At 36.0% G+C, this 22,875-nt stretch overlaps 5 non-coding genes across 5 annotated transcripts; all 5 read left to right on the plus strand.

Moving 5' to 3' along the window:
- Nucleotides 1-124: 124 nt before the first annotated feature.
- Trnaq-uug (transfer RNA glutamine (anticodon UUG)) lies at nt 125-196 on the plus strand. The gene has a single exon. It is a non-coding gene; the product is annotated as a tRNA-Gln (tRNA).
- A 6,832-nt stretch (nt 197-7,028) lies between these two features.
- On the plus strand, nt 7,029-7,100 carry Trnaq-cug (transfer RNA glutamine (anticodon CUG)). The gene has a single exon. It is a non-coding gene; the product is annotated as a tRNA-Gln (tRNA).
- A 1,163-nt stretch (nt 7,101-8,263) lies between these two features.
- On the plus strand, nt 8,264-8,335 carry Trnaq-uug (transfer RNA glutamine (anticodon UUG)). Its single transcript has one exon. It is a non-coding gene; the product is annotated as a tRNA-Gln (tRNA).
- A 6,802-nt stretch (nt 8,336-15,137) lies between these two features.
- Nucleotides 15,138-15,209, plus strand: Trnaq-cug (transfer RNA glutamine (anticodon CUG)). The gene has a single exon. It is a non-coding gene; the product is annotated as a tRNA-Gln (tRNA).
- A 1,163-nt stretch (nt 15,210-16,372) lies between these two features.
- On the plus strand, nt 16,373-16,444 carry Trnaq-uug (transfer RNA glutamine (anticodon UUG)). Its single transcript has one exon. It is a non-coding gene; the product is annotated as a tRNA-Gln (tRNA).
- Nucleotides 16,445-22,875: the final 6,431 nt, after the last annotated feature.

Raw genomic sequence — 22,875 nt, forward strand, 5'->3', positions numbered from 1 at the left:
TCCTATTGAGTATTATCGCCTCGCTCCTATTACCTCATGCACATGTTTTAGCAAAACAGTAAAGAATACGCATATACTACAACCTACTAATAAGTTTTGAGAAGATGACCCGTTGTAACCGATAGGTTCCATGGTGTAATGGTTAGCACTCTGGACTTTGAATCCAGCAATCCGAGTTCAAATCTCGGTGGAACCTAGGTTTTTTTTATTTTTATTCAAATACTTTTCTCAAAGTTTCATGTGGAACAGGAGGCGAATGTACAGAAGAAGAAGAAGCGACTTACAGCCCCTTGCTTACAACTCAGTAATTCGTACTTACAACTATATATTACCTAAATCCTCTTCAACAACATTACAATTTTTGCACTTAGAAATTTTGTAATTACGACTTTGTTTTCTTAATTTTTCACTTACCGTCAAAGGACAAAGATAACCTAGAAATTGAAAGCTTGCGTTGTCGGACCGCTCCAGTGGCCTAGTGGTTAGAGCGCCCGCCTTGGATGTGGGAGATCGTGGGTTTGATCCCCGGCCGAGTCATGCCAAAGACTTACAAAAATGGTACTAACAGCTACCTCGCTAGGCGCACAGCATTAAGAGGTTAGTTTTAGGACTGGTCGGCCTGGTGTCAGGATAATGTGTCTGTGTGGTACATCATGCTACATGTCTGCAGCATGATGCCCCAGTGCTAGACATCACTATAAACTGCCACATTGCAGGCATCGTAGCGATATGACTGAATTTATTTTAAAGCTACGTTAAAAATCTAAATCGGACACACACGTTGTCGGAAATATGGCAGGCATATATGGAGGTGGATTACCGAAATAATTATATGCGTGTATTTCCTAATCTTCCATGATGCATTATTGTAAATGGCTGCTTGCAAGTGCTACTTTCATAATTCTATCAATGTATATTGTATTTTCATTGATGCAAATTGTACGTGGCAGTTTGTAAGTGCTACTTTCCTTCTGCATTATTGTAAATGACTGCTTGCAAGTGCTACATTCATAATTCTAGTCAAGAATTTTCTAATTTTCATTGATGCAAGCTGTAAATGGTTGCTTGCAAGTTTTTCGATCAACTTTCCTTCTGCGTTATTTTATCTTGCGATTTGCCACAACTGAATCGATTCCGTAATTTGTCGTATGACAAACGCAATGTCAGTTACTACAAACTTTGTATATTCTGTTTCTGAACTTTACAATTACATCATTCCAACTGCTGTTTTTATACCTATCTGGTCCTGCAACAATGTAAATACTAAGTTTTATCAGTATCGTCTTTGTCGTCCATCTCGTGTCTCTCTAAATTTCTAAATTTTTTCCTTTACGGCATTCATTTTATGTCGATAACTCTTTCACTCCCCTTTTTTGAGGTGTACATTACCAACACAGTTTTAATCGTCTCTAAAACCATATGCTTTCTCGAAGATCTAAGCGATTTATAGCACCTTACGAGAACAAAAACGCATACACTACAACAGGGTGGTCCATCTTTTTCAAACCCAGTTTTGACGCACTGAAGTATTTACCTTCAAAGTTTAAGAAATCTACTTCTTAGTGTCATCTCTCATTACTTGGAAACATTAGTTATTTTAGCAAAGTAAGGATCAGAAATGACAATGATATATTCCCTCGTAATCTTCTTAACGAGTATTCATCGGACGAACCCTGGTTGTAAGGATTGTATTGTACGTCACCCATTTTGACGCACCTCACAGACGTCTTTCTTTTCCTGTGATAATATTGTACATAAGCTCCCGCGAAAATAAAATAATTCAGATCAACATCAATAGCACATAAAAAAGTTTATAGGTAAAATGACATTAAAAACAATTAATCATTCCTTACAGGTGTTATTATTCTTATCATGATCTTCATTTTGGAACATATTTTGCCGCAAAAAAAACCCCCAAATAATCAAACTGTGGAAAATCATGTTCGTATCATGATAAAAGTATTTACTTGCGATTAGAAGTATTGGATTTAGTGTACAGTTGTTCCCAAATACTTAATTTGCATTGTTAATGTACGGAACCTTAACCTTTGAATGTATTTATATATATAAAAAACAAAAACAAAAAACAGCTTTAAAACTACTTTGCATCCATTAAAACATTTGTCTCTAAAACTGAAAATAATCAGAGACAAAAGATTTTACAGGAGATTTTACTTTTATTTTTTGTAATTCTTGCCATTATCAAACCAATTAAAATTAATAATTTGGTTCAAGAATTTTGCAAATATAAAGATAGGACTCTTAGGATGTAATTATTCAGCTGCTCTTTGTCATATTAAAGATTTAAGAAAGAAGCTTTAAAGATATTTTGAAATATGAATGTTGCGGTCGATGAGTGTGTTTTGGGACAGTCTTCAGCAAGTATCAACAAAAGAATAAACTCTAATGATCTTGCTCGATAATTATACAGGGTAGAATTTTACAGATCGCTGTCTTTTTATTTGGTTTTGTTCTATTTAATCGCCTACATGTATCATGGGTAGTTGAGGTTGTTTTGGGACAGTCTTTTGCTGTCCTAGGGTAGTCATGGCATCTTTTATTTGGTGATAATTACCAATATGGGATACACTATATATTTTAAAAAACTCTCCTGATCTTACTCGATAATTATACAATCCAGGATTTTACTGATCACTGTCTTTTATAAGGTTTGATTCAATATAATGGTATACATGTATCCTGGGTAGGTGAGAGAGTTTTCGGACAGTCTTGAGCTAGCCCCATTACTTTCAGGGTGACAGATACAAAAATTAAACTACTGAATGTCTACTTCCTGCATACGTTCTTGGAAATAATCAAACATAAAATTTGCTGGACAGATTTGGGGAGGCAAACAAGTGTTAAAACATTGCCTAAACTTTTAGAACACGTTTTGCTTGAATATTCTTTAAAGGAATTGGCTATGAAAAGCTTGAGGACGCATACATTATGGTCAACAAGTGTTGCTTGCTTGACTTTGTGTTAGGTAAAGAACCGAGAGTCTACCATTTTTCTATTAGATGGCTTGTCAAATGGTCAAATGCAGGAATAGGTTGCAGATGTGCCTTAGATATCTTCTGATTGGGATTTCCTACCATTTGACAAGTGTAAGATGAGCTAAGGTACTTAAAAACATCACTTTAATTTTCAGCAAATAAAAACGATTCAGGATCTTGTGATAAGTCTTACTGACACCAAATGACCAGCTTAAGGGGTTTTATGGGCTATACTATGCATGTCCTGTCCATATGCCTTCGGAACAACACTTTCACCAGCAGGTGCATCGGTTGCCGCCATTTTCTCATAATGAACCCATTTTTCACAAAGTAATAAACTGGTACTTGTGTGGCTTTAATTTTTAAAACCGAGACTTGTATCTTCTCTGAGGAATACTACTTGGTGGCCTATAACTCACATTAAACTGACTTGCATACTTATAAAGTAGCTGTTACTTTCTGCTCAGATATCTTACAACTGCAGTCAGAAATTGGCTAGTGGTTTCTATTATTCTGTGAAGAAACTAACTTACTTGTGAATCTCTCTCTCTCTCTCTCTCTCTCCCTCTCTTTGCTGAGTGATTAAGACATCTAAATTATGGAATATACCTTGTCCATTGTTCGAAGGCACAATTACATTAGGGAAAGAGGCGAAATGTAGAATTTCATCTCAGGTTCATAAATAAAATAGTTTTGTGAGGGTCAGTGTATCAGATATAACTAATTAGCAAATAAAATATAAACATTTTCATGGGTTTTTGCTCATAGCAAGAGCAAGGAACTTTCTTTATTGCCCGCAAAATAAATTCTCCGAAAAGTGAGCATTTTTGTACAGTGTATATATTGAATACAGATCCAACTCAAGGGTTCTACGTATGAGAGCAGGGAAGACATCCGAAAAGCCATATGGACGTCATAGAAAAATCAAGAAAAAGTATCCAAACATCTATATGTCGCGTGGTGGATAGCTTATCAAAGGGTTAGAGGCCAGAATGGGTGTCCGGGGACCCATAGGTTATTGAATGAGACAAGAGACCTTTTCCGTACTACTAGAGGATTTCATAGAAGAAATATAAAAAACTATGTATAAGAGAATATTGTTTACAGATGATTAGTATGTATTACTGGGTGAAATTTGGAAACTACACTAAAGACTCACATGTCTCAGTTACATGTAACATTGTTTAGTTTTATCTAAATTCTAATAATGAACATGTATCTACACTTCTCAGATGTGAATCGATACCATTATCATAATCAATTAATTTAGAGCCACATTCAGCGTTTTCTTTGATGTTTCTTTTACAAAAGTTAATCAGAATGTACTTTATACCTTAAACAACAAAGATACTTCATTTGCCTTCTAAAAATTGAATAAGAATATTCCCAGTCGGGTTACAGTTCTTTTCATATTTAGTGTCAATATAATTACAACTCGTGACGTGTTCCCACTGCATAGTTACACTTCCTGTATACATAAGATAAGGCAACTATGTACACTGATAGATACAAGCCTGGGGCAATCTGATTAAATTCAAATCTCCTCTGTCTTAACGTGAAGATCTGAGAGCGACCGCTAAGAGGTCATATTCTACTAATTTTGGAATTAGCCAGTGGAAATGCAGCTTTCAGAAATTTTAAATTTCCAATCTTTCGGCCCACCACGACGATCTTTAGCACACCGCACAGTCTCCGAAACGCGAAGGTGTAAGACTTCATCTAGTTGGCTGTAAGACTTCATCTAGTTGGCTGGTAAAATTAGCGATTTTGCTAATAACATAAGTCATCAGAACATGGCCACTAAATGGCCGCTGTCAGAACTTGGCGTAGAACAGTGGAGACACTTTTTACAAGTGTCTTGTCGACACATGCTACAATGGTTCCATGGTGTAATGGCTAGCACTCTGGACTTTGAATCCAGCGATCCGAGTTCAAATCTCGGTGGAACCTTGAATATTATTTTAAGTTCTTTCTTATTTACATTAATTTAAAGACTTTATTTTAGTTTTGTAAATCCTAATGCGAAAGATGAGGTGGGTGTATGCAATATGTGTGTCTATTTCGTCATACAACATAGTTTGAAAACCGGTTAGTTCAACAAAGTATGAATAAATTGTCACAATTGTTGAGTTACAAATTCAAAATAAAACAAGCTCGAAGCTAAAATGAAGTATGACAATTTCTTCATATTGTCGGAGGATCATCAGCTCTGTCTCTATGTAAGTGTCAGTTAATCGCTGTACATGGTTGTTTATTGATACATATATAGACCTTTCCATAGCCCTTGGATTTTTCAAAGAAATTTCCGTACGCCCTTGGATTTTTCATCGACCTCACCATACGTCATTGGATTTTTCAACGACCTTTCCATATTTCCTCGGATTTTTCAAGTCTTCGCAGTAATTTACAAAAAATGTTTAATTTTGTTCGCTGAAAATGTCTCCGAAACAACAAATAAACCCTGATCTATTCGGACTACCTCGACAGTTTCTACGAAGATAATGACTGTACGATTGACCTAGAGCTTACGAATGAAAAAGTAGTTAGATGCATTCGCAATTTTTCGGACAATCCTTCTTTCGCAAACAGGTGAGGTGATCCGACTGCAGTTATCGGCATATATTCCAAGGTGTGATCAATAGGATTGACCTCGAAATTGAGAATTTAAAAGGCGCGGCCTGCTGGTTATCACGTGATCTTTTGCCATTACGGTACCGATATCGCCCAGCGCTCCATACTGTAAGGACAATGATATCGATATCAGATGCCGGTGGGCCGGATTGTTTTTCAATCTGAGGAGACTACAGCCGAAGACGAAGTTAAAGGAAATTATTGTTTTGGTTACCAAGAGGATACCATCACCGTGAATGGCCAAACCCACCTGGCAGTGGACAAGATCACCTGTCTTGGCAGTAGCAGTCGCGTGCAGTCCAAAGCGATGATGAGACAAATGCCAGAATTGCCAAAGCAAGAGTGGCCTGTGGCATCTCACGAGCAAATGTGTTCAGTCCACAGAACTCACGGTACTAATTCAGTTCCCATAGTAAACCTATGTAAACACCATGATATTTAAAATTCAACAACTTAAAGATTGTGAGTGCTCATAATCAAACCTACATTTATAAGTATAGATGAAACCTATATTTATCGGTATAGATGAAATCTGGATGTCAGCTTTTGTGCAGATGAAAGGATATGAGCCGCGGCATTTTCTGGACCAGTATGTGTTTGAAACATGTGCTTTCAATTCCGCACCAAAGAGTCAGGTGCGAATTTTAGTAATGAGTGTTCCAAACTCAAGACGGTAAAAGGGCTTAAATTCCATCAATAAAATAATGTCATTTTCAATGGGCTTCCTAAAGAAACTCATCTGGATATGATTTCAAGACAGAGTCCCAGACTCTGAGGTTTTCACGTAGACAGGAATATAGAAGAAATATCGCCTTGATGGTTACATATTTAGAACTTTAAAATCTCGGGAAAAACATACTATATCATTATTTATATATAGAGTATTGATCTGCCTAAATTTAGCCTGATAGTCATAAGTGAACTTTATAACTTGATTTTAAATTAGCCAGCATAATTTCATTTTATTTAATCACTTTAAGATATTTCAATGTATCTTACTAATTTAATATACATTCCACTCGAACGTAATAGTACTAATCTTTTAGGCATTTCACATTTAATCTTCATATACACTTTTATTATTTTCATATATATATATATATATATATATATATATATATATATATATATATATATATATATATATATATATATATATATATATATATATATATATATATATATATATATATACATATTCATCTGTGTGTGTGTGTTTGTTTGTGTGTATTACAGGAGTGTAACGTTTTATCAATAAAGTAAGACGAAATCTCTGACAACATGAATGCACCTTATCGGTAATATAAATGAACACAAGGGAGTCCAACGGTAAGCTGATATAATACTGATATATTACTACCTCCTAACATGTTTTTGGAATATGACCCCGTGTCATCGATAGGTACCATGGTGTAATGGTTAGCACTCTGGACTCTGAATCCAGCAATCCGAGTTCAAATCTCGGTGGAACCTAAGTTTATCTTTTTAATCCTAAAAATACCTTTTCTTAAAGTTTTATGTCGAACAGAAGACAAATGTACAATAGTAGAAGCGAGTATGAGAGGATACATTGTATGTACCTATTTAACGACATACAGTATTGCTTGGAAATGGGTTAGTGCGAAATATGAATCTAGTTTCGCAATAGAGTTGCAACCTAGTGCTCCTTGCTGACAATTCAATAATTCGCACTTAAAAAGGGGAATCTCGCAAATTCTTTGCAACTACATTACGGTTTGAAAACAAAGATATCTTGTAATTTCGACTTTGATTTATTAATTGCAATTAAAGAATTGCGCAACGTAAACACATTTCCTTTATGTCTTGATATTGGCTGCGGACCGTTACCTCTTCTCACTTTTCTCCGCGAGTCAATTACACTGCACTATATGTGTTTCATTATGAATATATGCATATATTAGTCGATATCAATTTTAAATAGCGAATCCCTTTTCTATAACGTGACCTCTACCATGACAACACTGATACTGACCAGCACTCGATACCTTAGAAACTGTATTCGTACACATTTATTATAAATGTCACTAATGTGCAAAGTGATAAGAGGTACACTTTACGATCACATTGTTGTTATACAAATATGATCTTTTTCTTTTATAGTTATTCTCTCTCTCACTCTCTCTCTCTCTCTCTCTCTCTCTCTCTCTCTCTCTCTCTCTCTCTCTCTTCTCTCTCTCTCCCACTCTGTGTATTCCAATTTAATGCGTTATGGACACGGATTCAAAGCATAAACCTTCTTGATGGAAACATTTTATATTGCGGACACCAAAAGTTGGTGTCCACAGGGTACTCACCGCTAAATTATTCCTCTGATTCACGTATATGATGGTGATAGGAAACGAATAAACCTGCGTTGGAAAGCGTTTCCCGCCAAATGTGTGTATATTTATTTTTACTTTTCCATTCAGCAGCCAGTGTGTGCGAACCCGTCACACACAGACATATTGCGATTTGCGCATGTCATTGCCATTGGATACTGGAATAGCTCTCTTCCTATTGAGTATTATCGCCTCGCTCCTATTACCTCATGCACATGTTTTAGCAAAACAGTAAAGAATACGCATATACTACAACCTACTAATAAGTTTTGAGAAGATGACCCGTTGTAACCGATAGGTTCCATGGTGTAATGGTTAGCACTCTGGACTTTGAATCCAGCAATCCGAGTTCAAATCTCGGTGGAACCTAGGTTTTTTTTATTTTTATTCAAATACTTTTCTCAAAGTTTCATGTGGAACAGGAGGCGAATGTACAGAAGAAGAAGAAGCGACTTACAGCCCCTTGCTTACAACTCAGTAATTCGTACTTACAACTATATATTACCTAAATCCTCTTCAACAACATTACAATTTTTGCACTTAGAAATTTTGTAATTACGACTTTGTTTTCTTAATTTTTCACTTACCGTCAAAGGACAAAGATAACCTAGAAATTGAAAGCTTGCGTTGTCGGACCGCTCCAGTGGCCTAGTGGTTAGAGCGCCCGCCTTGGATGTGGGAGATCGTGGGTTTGATCCCCGGCCGAGTCATGCCAAAGACTTACAAAAATGGTACTAACAGCTACCTCGCTAGGCGCACAGCATTAAGAGGTTAGTTTTAGGACTGGTCGGCCTGGTGTCAGGATAATGTGTCTGTGTGGTACATCATGCTACATGTCTGCAGCATGATGCCCCAGTGCTAGACATCACTATAAACTGCCACATTGCAGGCATCGTAGCGATATGACTGAATTTATTTTAAAGCTACGTTAAAAATCTAAATCGGACACACACGTTGTCGGAAATATGGCAGGCATATATGGAGGTGGATTACCGAAATAATTATATGCGTGTATTTCCTAATCTTCCATGATGCATTATTGTAAATGGCTGCTTGCAAGTGCTACTTTCATAATTCTATCAATGTATATTGTATTTTCATTGATGCAAATTGTACGTGGCAGTTTGTAAGTGCTACTTTCCTTCTGCATTATTGTAAATGACTGCTTGCAAGTGCTACATTCATAATTCTAGTCAAGAATTTTCTAATTTTCATTGATGCAAGCTGTAAATGGTTGCTTGCAAGTTTTTCGATCAACTTTCCTTCTGCGTTATTTTATCTTGCGATTTGCCACAACTGAATCGATTCCGTAATTTGTCGTATGACAAACGCAATGTCAGTTACTACAAACTTTGTATATTCTGTTTCTGAACTTTACAATTACATCATTCCAACTGCTGTTTTTATACCTATCTGGTCCTGCAACAATGTAAATACTAAGTTTTATCAGTATCGTCTTTGTCGTCCATCTCGTGTCTCTCTAAATTTCTAAATTTTTTCCTTTACGGCATTCATTTTATGTCGATAACTCTTTCACTCCCCTTTTTTGAGGTGTACATTACCAACACAGTTTTAATCGTCTCTAAAACCATATGCTTTCTCGAAGATCTAAGCGATTTATAGCACCTTACGAGAACAAAAACGCATACACTACAACAGGGTGGTCCATCTTTTTCAAACCCAGTTTTGACGCACTGAAGTATTTACCTTCAAAGTTTAAGAAATCTACTTCTTAGTGTCATCTCTCATTACTTGGAAACATTAGTTATTTTAGCAAAGTAAGGATCAGAAATGACAATGATATATTCCCTCGTAATCTTCTTAACGAGTATTCATCGGACGAACCCTGGTTGTAAGGATTGTATTGTACGTCACCCATTTTGACGCACCTCACAGACGTCTTTCTTTTCCTGTGATAATATTGTACATAAGCTCCCGCGAAAATAAAATAATTCAGATCAACATCAATAGCACATAAAAAAGTTTATAGGTAAAATGACATTAAAAACAATTAATCATTCCTTACAGGTGTTATTATTCTTATCATGATCTTCATTTTGGAACATATTTTGCCGCAAAAAAAACCCCCAAATAATCAAACTGTGGAAAATCATGTTCGTATCATGATAAAAGTATTTACTTGCGATTAGAAGTATTGGATTTAGTGTACAGTTGTTCCCAAATACTTAATTTGCATTGTTAATGTACGGAACCTTAACCTTTGAATGTATTTATATATATAAAAAACAAAAACAAAAAACAGCTTTAAAACTACTTTGCATCCATTAAAACATTTGTCTCTAAAACTGAAAATAATCAGAGACAAAAGATTTTACAGGAGATTTTACTTTTATTTTTTGTAATTCTTGCCATTATCAAACCAATTAAAATTAATAATTTGGTTCAAGAATTTTGCAAATATAAAGATAGGACTCTTAGGATGTAATTATTCAGCTGCTCTTTGTCATATTAAAGATTTAAGAAAGAAGCTTTAAAGATATTTTGAAATATGAATGTTGCGGTCGATGAGTGTGTTTTGGGACAGTCTTCAGCAAGTATCAACAAAAGAATAAACTCTAATGATCTTGCTCGATAATTATACAGGGTAGAATTTTACAGATCGCTGTCTTTTTATTTGGTTTTGTTCTATTTAATCGCCTACATGTATCATGGGTAGTTGAGGTTGTTTTGGGACAGTCTTTTGCTGTCCTAGGGTAGTCATGGCATCTTTTATTTGGTGATAATTACCAATATGGGATACACTATATATTTTAAAAAACTCTCCTGATCTTACTCGATAATTATACAATCCAGGATTTTACTGATCACTGTCTTTTATAAGGTTTGATTCAATATAATGGTATACATGTATCCTGGGTAGGTGAGAGAGTTTTCGGACAGTCTTGAGCTAGCCCCATTACTTTCAGGGTGACAGATACAAAAATTAAACTACTGAATGTCTACTTCCTGCATACGTTCTTGGAAATAATCAAACATAAAATTTGCTGGACAGATTTGGGGAGGCAAACAAGTGTTAAAACATTGCCTAAACTTTTAGAACACGTTTTGCTTGAATATTCTTTAAAGGAATTGGCTATGAAAAGCTTGAGGACGCATACATTATGGTCAACAAGTGTTGCTTGCTTGACTTTGTGTTAGGTAAAGAACCGAGAGTCTACCATTTTTCTATTAGATGGCTTGTCAAATGGTCAAATGCAGGAATAGGTTGCAGATGTGCCTTAGATATCTTCTGATTGGGATTTCCTACCATTTGACAAGTGTAAGATGAGCTAAGGTACTTAAAAACATCACTTTAATTTTCAGCAAATAAAAACGATTCAGGATCTTGTGATAAGTCTTACTGACACCAAATGACCAGCTTAAGGGGTTTTATGGGCTATACTATGCATGTCCTGTCCATATGCCTTCGGAACAACACTTTCACCAGCAGGTGCATCGGTTGCCGCCATTTTCTCATAATGAACCCATTTTTCACAAAGTAATAAACTGGTACTTGTGTGGCTTTAATTTTTAAAACCGAGACTTGTATCTTCTCTGAGGAATACTACTTGGTGGCCTATAACTCACATTAAACTGACTTGCATACTTATAAAGTAGCTGTTACTTTCTGCTCAGATATCTTACAACTGCAGTCAGAAATTGGCTAGTGGTTTCTATTATTCTGTGAAGAAACTAACTTACTTGTGAATCTCTCTCTCTCTCTCTCTCTCTCCCTCTCTTTGCTGAGTGATTAAGACATCTAAATTATGGAATATACCTTGTCCATTGTTCGAAGGCACAATTACATTAGGGAAAGAGGCGAAATGTAGAATTTCATCTCAGGTTCATAAATAAAATAGTTTTGTGAGGGTCAGTGTATCAGATATAACTAATTAGCAAATAAAATATAAACATTTTCATGGGTTTTTGCTCATAGCAAGAGCAAGGAACTTTCTTTATTGCCCGCAAAATAAATTCTCCGAAAAGTGAGCATTTTTGTACAGTGTATATATTGAATACAGATCCAACTCAAGGGTTCTACGTATGAGAGCAGGGAAGACATCCGAAAAGCCATATGGACGTCATAGAAAAATCAAGAAAAAGTATCCAAACATCTATATGTCGCGTGGTGGATAGCTTATCAAAGGGTTAGAGGCCAGAATGGGTGTCCGGGGACCCATAGGTTATTGAATGAGACAAGAGACCTTTTCCGTACTACTAGAGGATTTCATAGAAGAAATATAAAAAACTATGTATAAGAGAATATTGTTTACAGATGATTAGTATGTATTACTGGGTGAAATTTGGAAACTACACTAAAGACTCACATGTCTCAGTTACATGTAACATTGTTTAGTTTTATCTAAATTCTAATAATGAACATGTATCTACACTTCTCAGATGTGAATCGATACCATTATCATAATCAATTAATTTAGAGCCACATTCAGCGTTTTCTTTGATGTTTCTTTTACAAAAGTTAATCAGAATGTACTTTATACCTTAAACAACAAAGATACTTCATTTGCCTTCTAAAAATTGAATAAGAATATTCCCAGTCGGGTTACAGTTCTTTTCATATTTAGTGTCAATATAATTACAACTCGTGACGTGTTCCCACTGCATAGTTACACTTCCTGTATACATAAGATAAGGCAACTATGTACACTGATAGATACAAGCCTGGGGCAATCTGATTAAATTCAAATCTCCTCTGTCTTAACGTGAAGATCTGAGAGCGACCGCTAAGAGGTCATATTCTACTAATTTTGGAATTAGCCAGTGGAAATGCAGCTTTCAGAAATTTTAAATTTCCAATCTTTCGGCCCACCACGACGATCTTTAGCACACCGCACAGTCTCCGAAACGCGAAGGTGTAAGACTTCATCTAGTTGGCTGGTAAAATTAGCGATTTTGCTAATAACATAAGTCATCAGAACATGGCCACTAAATGGCCGCTGTCAGAACTTGGCGTAGAACAGTGGAGACACTTTTTACAAGTGTCTTGTCGACACATGCTACAATGGTTCCATGGTGTAATGGCTAGCACTCTGGACTTTGAATCCAGCGATCCGAGTTCAAATCTCGGTGGAACCTTGAATATTATTTTAAGTTCTTTCTTATTTACATTAATTTAAAGACTTTATTTTAGTTTTGTAAATCCTAATGCGAAAGATGAGGTGGGTGTATGCAAATTGAAGCGAATATGATCCCTATGTGTGTCTATTTCGTCATACAACATAGTTTGAAAACCGGTTAGTTCAACAAAGTATGAATAAATTGTCACAATTGTTGAGTTACAAATTCAAAATAAAACAAGCTCGAAGCTAAAATGAAGTATGACAATTTCTTCATATTGTCGGAGGATCATCAGCTCTGTCTCTATGTAAGTGTCAGTTAATCGCTGTACATGGTTGTTTATTGATACATATATAGACCTTTCCATAGCCCTTGGATTTTTCAAAGAAATTTCCGTACGCCCTTGGATTTTTCATCGACCTCACCATACGTCATTGGATTTTTCAACGACCTTTCCATATTTCCTCGGATTTTTCAAGTCTTCGCAGTAATTTACAAAAAATGTTTAATTTTGTTCGCTGAAAATGTCTCCGAAACAACAAATAAACCCTGATCTATTCGGACTACCTCGACAGTTTCTACGAAGATAATGACTGTACGATTGACCTAGAGCTTACGAATGAAAAAGTAGTTAGATGCATTCGCAATTTTTCGGACAATCCTTCTTTCGCAAACAGGTGAGGTGATCCGACTGCAGTTATCGGCATATATTCCAAGGTGTGATCAATAGGATTGACCTCGAAATTGAGAATTTAAAAGGCGCGGCCTGCTGGTTATCACGTGATCTTTTGCCATTACGGTACCGATATCGCCCAGCGCTCCATACTGTAAGGACAATGATATCGATATCAGATGCCGGTGGGCCGGATTGTTTTTCAATCTGAGGAGACTACAGCCGAAGACGAAGTTAAAGGAAATTATTGTTTTGGTTACCAAGAGGATACCATCACCGTGAATGGCCAAACCCACCTGGCAGTGGACAAGATCACCTGTCTTGGCAGTAGCAGTCGCGTGCAGTCCAAAGCGATGATGAGACAAATGCCAGAATTGCCAAAGCAAGAGTGGCCTGTGGCATCTCACGAGCAAATGTGTTCAGTCCACAGAACTCACGGTACTAATTCAGTTCCCATAGTAAACCTATGTAAACACCATGATATTTAAAATTCAACAACTTAAAGATTGTGAGTGCTCATAATCAAACCTACATTTATAAGTATAGATGAAACCTATATTTATCGGTATAGATGAAATCTGGATGTCAGCTTTTGTGCAGATGAAAGGATATGAGCCGCGGCATTTTCTGGACCAGTATGTGTTTGAAACATGTGCTTTCAATTCCGCACCAAAGAGTCAGGTGCGAATTTTAGTAATGAGTGTTCCAAACTCAAGACGGTAAAAGGGCTTAAATTCCATCAATAAAATAATGTCATTTTCAATGGGCTTCCTAAAGAAACTCATCTGGATATGATTTCAAGACAGAGTCCCAGACTCTGAGGTTTTCACGTAGACAGGAATATAGAAGAAATATCGCCTTGATGGTTACATATTTAGAACTTTAAAATCTCGGGAAAAACATACTATATCATTATTTATATATAGAGTATTGATCTGCCTAAATTTAGCCTGATAGTCATAAGTGAACTTTATAACTTGATTTTAAATTAGCCAGCATAATTTCATTTTATTTAATCACTTTAAGATATTTCAATGTATCTTACTAATTTAATATACATTCCACTCGAACGTAATAGTACTAATCTTTTAGGCATTTCACATTTAATCTTCATATACACTTTTATTATTTTCATATAAATATATATATATATATATATATATATATATATATATATATATATATATATATATATATATATATATATATATACATATTCATCTGTGTGTGTGTGTTTGTTTGTGTGTATTACAGGAGTGTAACGTTTTATCAATAAAGTAAGACGAAATCTCTGACAACATGAATGCACCTTATCGGTAATATAAATGAACACAAGGGAGTCCAACGGTAAGCTGATATAATACTGATATATTACTACCTCCTAACATGTTTTTGGAATATGACCCCGTGTCATCGATAGGTACCATGGTGTAATGGTTAGCACTCTGGACTCTGAATCCAGCAATCCGAGTTCAAATCTCGGTGGAACCTAAGTTTATCTTTTTAATCCTAAAAATACCTTTTCTTAAAGTTTTATGTCGAACAGAAGACAAATGTACAATAGTAGAAGCGAGTATGAGAGGATACATTGTATGTACCTATTTAACGACATACAGTATTGCTTGGAAATGGGTTAGTGCGAAATATGAATCTAGTTTCGCAATAGAGTTGCAACCTAGTGCTCCTTGCTGACAATTCAATAATTCGCACTTAAAAAGGGGAATCTCGCAAATTCTTTGCAACTACATTACGATTTGAAAACAAAGATATCTTGTAATTTCGACTTTGATTTATTAATTGCAATTAAAGAATTGCGCAACGTAAACACATTTCCTTTATGTCTTGATATTGGCTGCGGACCGTTACCTCTTCTCACTTTTCTCCGCGAGGAGTCAATTACACTGCACTATATGTGTTTCATTATGAATATATGCATATATTAGTCGATATCAATTTTAAATAGCGAATCCCTTTTCTATAACGTGACCTCTACCATGACAACACTGATACTGACCAGCACTCGATACCTTAGAAACTGTATTCGTACACATTTATTATAAATGTCACTAATGTGCAAAGTGATAAGAGGTACACTTTACGATCACATTGTTGTTATACAAATATGATCTTTTTCTTTTATAGTTATTCTCTCTCTCACTCTCTCTCTCTCTCTCTCTCTCTCTCTCTCTCTCTCTCTCTCTCTCTCTCTCTCTCTCTCCCACTCTGTGTATTCCAATTTAATGCGTTATGGACACGGATTCAAAGCATAAACCTTCTTGATGGAAACATTTTATATTGCGGACACCAAAAGTTGGTGTCCACAGGGTACTCACCGCTAAATTATTCCTCTGATTCACGTATATGATGGTGATAGGAAACGAATAAACCTGCGTTGGAAAGCGTTTCCCGCCAAATGTGTGTATATTTATTTTTACTTTTCCATTCAGCAGCCAGTGTGTGCGAACCCGTCACACACAGACATATTGCGATTTGCGCATGTCATTGCCATTGGATACTGGAATAGCTCTCTTCCTATTGAGTATTATCGCCTCGCTCCTATTACCTCATGCACATGTTTTAGCAAAACAGTAAAGAATACGCATATACTACAACCTACTAATAAGTTTTGAGAAGATGACCCGTTGTAACCGATAGGTTCCATGGTGTAATGGTTAGCACTCTGGACTTTGAATCCAGCAATCCGAGTTCAAATCTCGGTGGAACCTAGGTTTTTTTTATTTTTATTCAAATACTTTTCTCAAAGTTTCATGTGGAACAGGAGGCGAATGTACAGAAGAAGAAGAAGCGACTTACAGCCCCTTGCTTACAACTCAGTAATTCGTACTTACAACTATATATTACCTAAATCCTCTTCAACAACATTACAATTTTTGCACTTAGAAATTTTGTAATTACGACTTTGTTTTCTTAATTTTTCACTTACCGTCAAAGGACAAAGATAACCTAGAAATTGAAAGCTTGCGTTGTCGGACCGCTCCAGTGGCCTAGTGGTTAGAGCGCCCGCCTTGGATGTGGGAGATCGTGGGTTTGATCCCCGGCCGAGTCATGCCAAAGACTTACAAAAATGGTACTAACAGCTACCTCGCTAGGCGCACAGCATTAAGAGGTTAGTTTTAGGACTGGTCGGCCTGGTGTCAGGATAATGTGTCTGTGTGGTACATCATGCTACATGTCTGCAGCATGATGCCCCAGTGCTAGACATCACTATAAACTGCCACATTGCAGGCATCGTAGCGATATGACTGAATTTATTTTAAAGCTACGTTAAAAATCTAAATCGGACACACACGTTGTCGGAAATATGGCAGGCATATATGGAGGTGGATTACCGAAATAATTATATGCGTGTATTTCCTAATCTTCCATGATGCATTATTGTAAATGGCTGCTTGCAAGTGCTACTTTCATAATTCTATCAATGTATATTGTATTTTCATTGATGCAAATTGTACGTGGCAGTTTGTAAGTGCTACTTTCCTTCTGCATTATTGTAAATGACTGCTTGCAAGTGCTACATTCATAATTCTAGTCAAGAATTTTCTAATTTTCATTGATGCAAGCTGTAAATGGTTGCTTGCAAGTTTTTCGATCAACTTTCCTTCTGCGTTATTTTATCTTGCGATTTGCCACAACTGAATCGATTCCGTAATTTGTCGTATGACAAACGCAATGTCAGTTACTACAAACTTTGTATATTCTGTTTCTGAACTTTACAATTACATCATTCCAACTGCTGTTTTTATACCTATCTGGTCCTGCAACAATGTAAATACTAAGTTTTATCAGTATCGTCTTTGTCGTCCATCTCGTGTCTCTCTAAATTTCTAAATTTTTTCCTTTACGGCATTCATTTTATGTCGATAACTCTTTCACTCCCCTTTTTTGAGGTGTACATTACCAACACAGTTTTAATCGTCTCTAAAACCATATGCTTTCTCGAAGATCTAAGCGATTTATAGCACCTTACGAGAACAAAAACGCATACACTACAACAGGGTGGTCCATCTTTTTCAAACCCAGTTTTGACGCACTGAAGTATTTACCTTCAAAGTTTAAGAAATCTACTTCTTAGTGTCATCTCTCATTACTTGGAAACATTAGTTATTTTAGCAAAGTAAGGATCAGAAATGACAATGATATATTCCCTCGTAATCTTCTTAACGAGTATTCATCGGACGAACCCTGGTTGTAAGGATTGTATTGTACGTCACCCATTTTGACGCACCTCACAGACGTCTTTCTTTTCCTGTGATAATATTGTACATAAGCTCCCGCGAAAATAAAATAATTCAGATCAACATCAATAGCACATAAAAAAGTTTATAGGTAAAATGACATTAAAAACAATTAATCATTCCTTACAGGTGTTATTATTCTTATCATGATCTTCATTTTGGAACATATTTTGCCGCAAAAAAAACCCCCAAATAATCAAACTGTGGAAAATCATGTTCGTATCATGATAAAAGTATTTACTTGCGATTAGAAGTATTGGATTTAGTGTACAGTTGTTCCCAAATACTTAATTTGCATTGTTAATGTACGGAACCTTAACCTTTGAATGTATTTATATATATAAAAAACAAAAACAAAAAACAGCTTTAAAACTACTTTGCATCCATTAAAACATTTGTCTCTAAAACTGAAAATAATCAGAGACAAAAGATTTTACAGGAGATTTTACTTTTATTTTTTGTAATTCTTGCCATTATCAAACCAATTAAAATTAATAATTTGGTTCAAGAATTTTGCAAATATAAAGATAGGACTCTTAGGATGTAATTATTCAGCTGCTCTTTGTCATATTAAAGATTTAAGAAAGAAGCTTTAAAGATATTTTGAAATATGAATGTTGCGGTCGATGAGTGTGTTTTGGGACAGTCTTCAGCAAGTATCAACAAAAGAATAAACTCTAATGATCTTGCTCGATAATTATACAGGGTAGAATTTTACAGATCGCTGTCTTTTTATTTGGTTTTGTTCTATTTAATCGCCTACATGTATCATGGGTAGTTGAGGTTGTTTTGGGACAGTCTTTTGCTGTCCTAGGGTAGTCATGGCATCTTTTATTTGGTGATAATTACCAATATGGGATACACTATATATTTTAAAAAACTCTCCTGATCTTACTCGATAATTATACAATCCAGGATTTTACTGATCACTGTCTTTTATAAGGTTTGATTCAATATAATGGTATACATGTATCCTGGGTAGGTGAGAGAGTTTTCGGACAGTCTTGAGCTAGCCCCATTACTTTCAGGGTGACAGATACAAAAATTAAACTACTGAATGTCTACTTCCTGCATACGTTCTTGGAAATAATCAAACATAAAATTTGCTGGACAGATTTGGGGAGGCAAACAAGTGTTAAAACATTGCCTAAACTTTTAGAACACGTTTTGCTTGAATATTCTTTAAAGGAATTGGCTATGAAAAGCTTGAGGACGCATACATTATGGTCAACAAGTGTTGCTTGCTTGACTTTGTGTTAGGTAAAGAACCGAGAGTCTACCATTTTTCTATTAGATGGCTTGTCAAATGGTCAAATGCAGGAATAGGTTGCAGATGTGCCTTAGATATCTTCTGATTGGGATTTCCTACCATTTGACAAGTGTAAGATGAGCTAAGGTACTTAAAAACATCACTTTAATTTTCAGCAAATAAAAACGATTCAGGATCTTGTGATAAGTCTTACTGACACCAAATGACCAGCTTAAGGGGTTTTATGGGCTATACTATGCATGTCCTGTCCATATGCCTTCGGAACAACACTTTCACCAGCAGGTGCATCGGTTGCCGCCATTTTCTCATAATGAACCCATTTTTCACAAAGTAATAAACTGGTACTTGTGTGGCTTTAATTTTTAAAACCGAGACTTGTATCTTCTCTGAGGAATACTACTTGGTGGCCTATAACTCACATTAAACTGACTTGCATACTTATAAAGTAGCTGTTACTTTCTGCTCAGATATCTTACAACTGCAGTCAGAAATTGGCTAGTGGTTTCTATTATTCTGTGAAGAAACTAACTTACTTGTGAATCTCTCTCTCTCTCTCTCTCTCTCCCTCTCTTTGCTGAGTGATTAAGACATCTAAATTATGGAATATACCTTGTCCATTGTTCGAAGGCACAATTACATTAGGGAAAGAGGCGAAATGTAGAATTTCATCTCAGGTTCATAAATAAAATAGTTTTGTGAGGGTCAGTGTATCAGATATAACTAATTAGCAAATAAAATATAAACATTTTCATGGGTTTTTGCTCATAGCAAGAGCAAGGAACTTTCTTTATTGCCCGCAAAATAAATTCTCCGAAAAGTGAGCATTTTTGTACAGTGTATATATTGAATACAGATCCAACTCAAGGGTTCTACGTATGAGAGCAGGGAAGACATCCGAAAAGCCATATGGACGTCATAGAAAAATCAAGAAAAAGTATCCAAACATCTATATGTCGCGTGGTGGATAGCTTATCAAAGGGTTAGAGGCCAGAATGGGTGTCCGGGGACCCATAGGTTATTGAATGAGACAAGAGACCTTTTCCGTACTACTAGAGGATTTCATAGAAGAAATATAAAAAACTATGTATAAGAGAATATTGTTTACAGATGATTAGTATGTATTACTGGGTGAAATTTGGAAACTACACTAAAGACTCACATGTCTCAGTTACATGTAACATTGTTTAGTTTTATCTAAATTCTAATAATGAACATGTATCTACACTTCTCAGATGTGAATCGATACCATTATCATAATCAATTAATTTAGAGCCACATTCAGCGTTTTCTTTGATGTTTCTTTTACAAAAGTTAATCAGAATGTACTTTATACCTTAAACAACAAAGATACTTCATTTGCCTTCTAAAAATTGAATAAGAATATTCCCAGTCGGGTTACAGTTCTTTTCATATTTAGTGTCAATATAATTACAACTCGTGACGTGTTCCCACTGCATAGTTACACTTCCTGTATACATAAGATAAGGCAACTATGTACACTGATAGATACAAGCCTGGGGCAATCTGATTAAATTCAAATCTCCTCTGTCTTAACGTGAAGATCTGAGAGCGACCGCTAAGAGGTCATATTCTACTAATTTTGGAATTAGCCAGTGGAAATGCAGCTTTCAGAAATTTTAAATTTCCAATCTTTCGGCCCACCACGACGATCTTTAGCACACCGCACAGTCTCCGAAACGCGAAGGTGTAAGACTTCATCTAGTTGGCTGGTAAAATTAGCGATTTTGCTAATAACATAAGTCATCAGAACATGGCCACTAAATGGCCGCTGTCAGAACTTGGCGTAGAACAGTGGAGACACTTTTTACAAGTGTCTTGTCGACACATGCTACAATGGTTCCATGGTGTAATGGCTAGCACTCTGGACTTTGAATCCAGCGATCCGAGTTCAAATCTCGGTGGAACCTTGAATATTATTTTAAGTTCTTTCTTATTTACATTAATTTAAAGACTTTATTTTAGTTTTGTAAATCCTAATGCGAAAGATGAGGTGGGTGTATGCAAATTGAAGCGAATATGATCCCTATGTGTGTCTATTTCGTCATACAACATAGTTTGAAAACCGGTTAGTTCAACAAAGTATGAATAAATTGTCACAATTGTTGAGTTACAAATTCAAAATAAAACAAGCTCGAAGCTAAAATGAAGTATGACAATTTCTTCATATTGTCGGAGGATCATCAGCTCTGTCTCTATGTAAGTGTCAGTTAATCGCTGTACATGGTTGTTTATTGATACATATATAGACCTTTCCATAGCCCTTGGATTTTTCAAAGAAATTTCCGTACGCCCTTGGATTTTTCATCGACCTCACCATACGTCATTGGATTTTTCAACGACCTTTCCATATTTCCTCGGATTTTTCAAGTCTTCGCAGTAATTTACAAAAAATGTTTAATTTTGTTCGCTGAAAATGTCTCCGAAACAACAAATAAACCCTGATCTATTCGGACTACCTCGACAGTTTCTACGAAGATAATGACTGTACGATTGACCTAGAGCTTACGAATGAAAAAGTAGTTAGATGCATTCGCAATTTTTCGGACAATCCTTCTTTCGCAAACAGGTGAGGTGATCCGACTGCAGTTATCGGCATATATTCCAAGGTGTGATCAATAGGATTGACCTCGAAATTGAGAATTTAAAAGGCGCGGCCTGCTGGTTATCACGTGATCTTTTGCCATTACGGTACCGATATCGCCCAGCGCTCCATACTGTAAGGACAATGATATCGATATCAGATGCCGGTGGGCCGGATTGTTTTTCAATCTGAGGAGACTACAGCCGAAGACGAAGTTAAAGGAAATTATTGTTTTGGTTACCAAGAGGATACCATCACCGTGAATGGCCAAACCCACCTGGCAGTGGACAAGATCACCTGTCTTGGCAGTAGCAGTCGCGTGCAGTCCAAAGCGATGATGAGACAAATGCCAGAATTGCCAAAGCAAGAGTGGCCTGTGGCATCTCACGAGCAAATGTGTTCAGTCCACAGAACTCACGGTACTAATTCAGTTCCCATAGTAAACCTATGTAAACACCATGATATTTAAAATTCAACAACTTAAAGATTGTGAGTGCTCATAATCAAACCTACATTTATAAGTATAGATGAAACCTATATTTATCGGTATAGATGAAATCTGGATGTCAGCTTTTGTGCAGATGAAAGGATATGAGCCGCGGCATTTTCTGGACCAGTATGTGTTTGAAACATGTGCTTTCAATTCCGCACCAAAGAGTCAGGTGCGAATTTTAGTAATGAGTGTTCCAAACTCAAGACGGTAAAAGGACTTAAATTCCATCAATAAAATAATGTCATTTTCAATGGGCTTCCTAAAGAAACTCATCTGGATATGATTTCAAGACAGAGTCCCAGACTCTGAGGTTTTCACGTAGACAGGAATATAGAAGAAATATCGCCTTGATGGTTACATATTTAGAACTTTAAAATCTCGGGAAAAACATACTATATCATTATTTATATATAGAGTATTGATCTGCCTAAATTTAGCCTGATAGTCATAAGTGAACTTTATAACTTGATTTTAAATTAGCCAGCATAATTTCATTTTATTTAATCACTTTAAGATATTTCAATGTATCTTACTAA

The sequence above is a fragment of the Sinohyriopsis cumingii genome, chromosome 17, assembly GCF_028554795.1.
Source record: "Sinohyriopsis cumingii isolate HCF-2022 chromosome 17, ASM2855479v2, whole genome shotgun sequence".
Lineage (NCBI taxonomy): Eukaryota > Metazoa > Mollusca > Bivalvia > Unionida > Unionidae > Sinohyriopsis > Sinohyriopsis cumingii.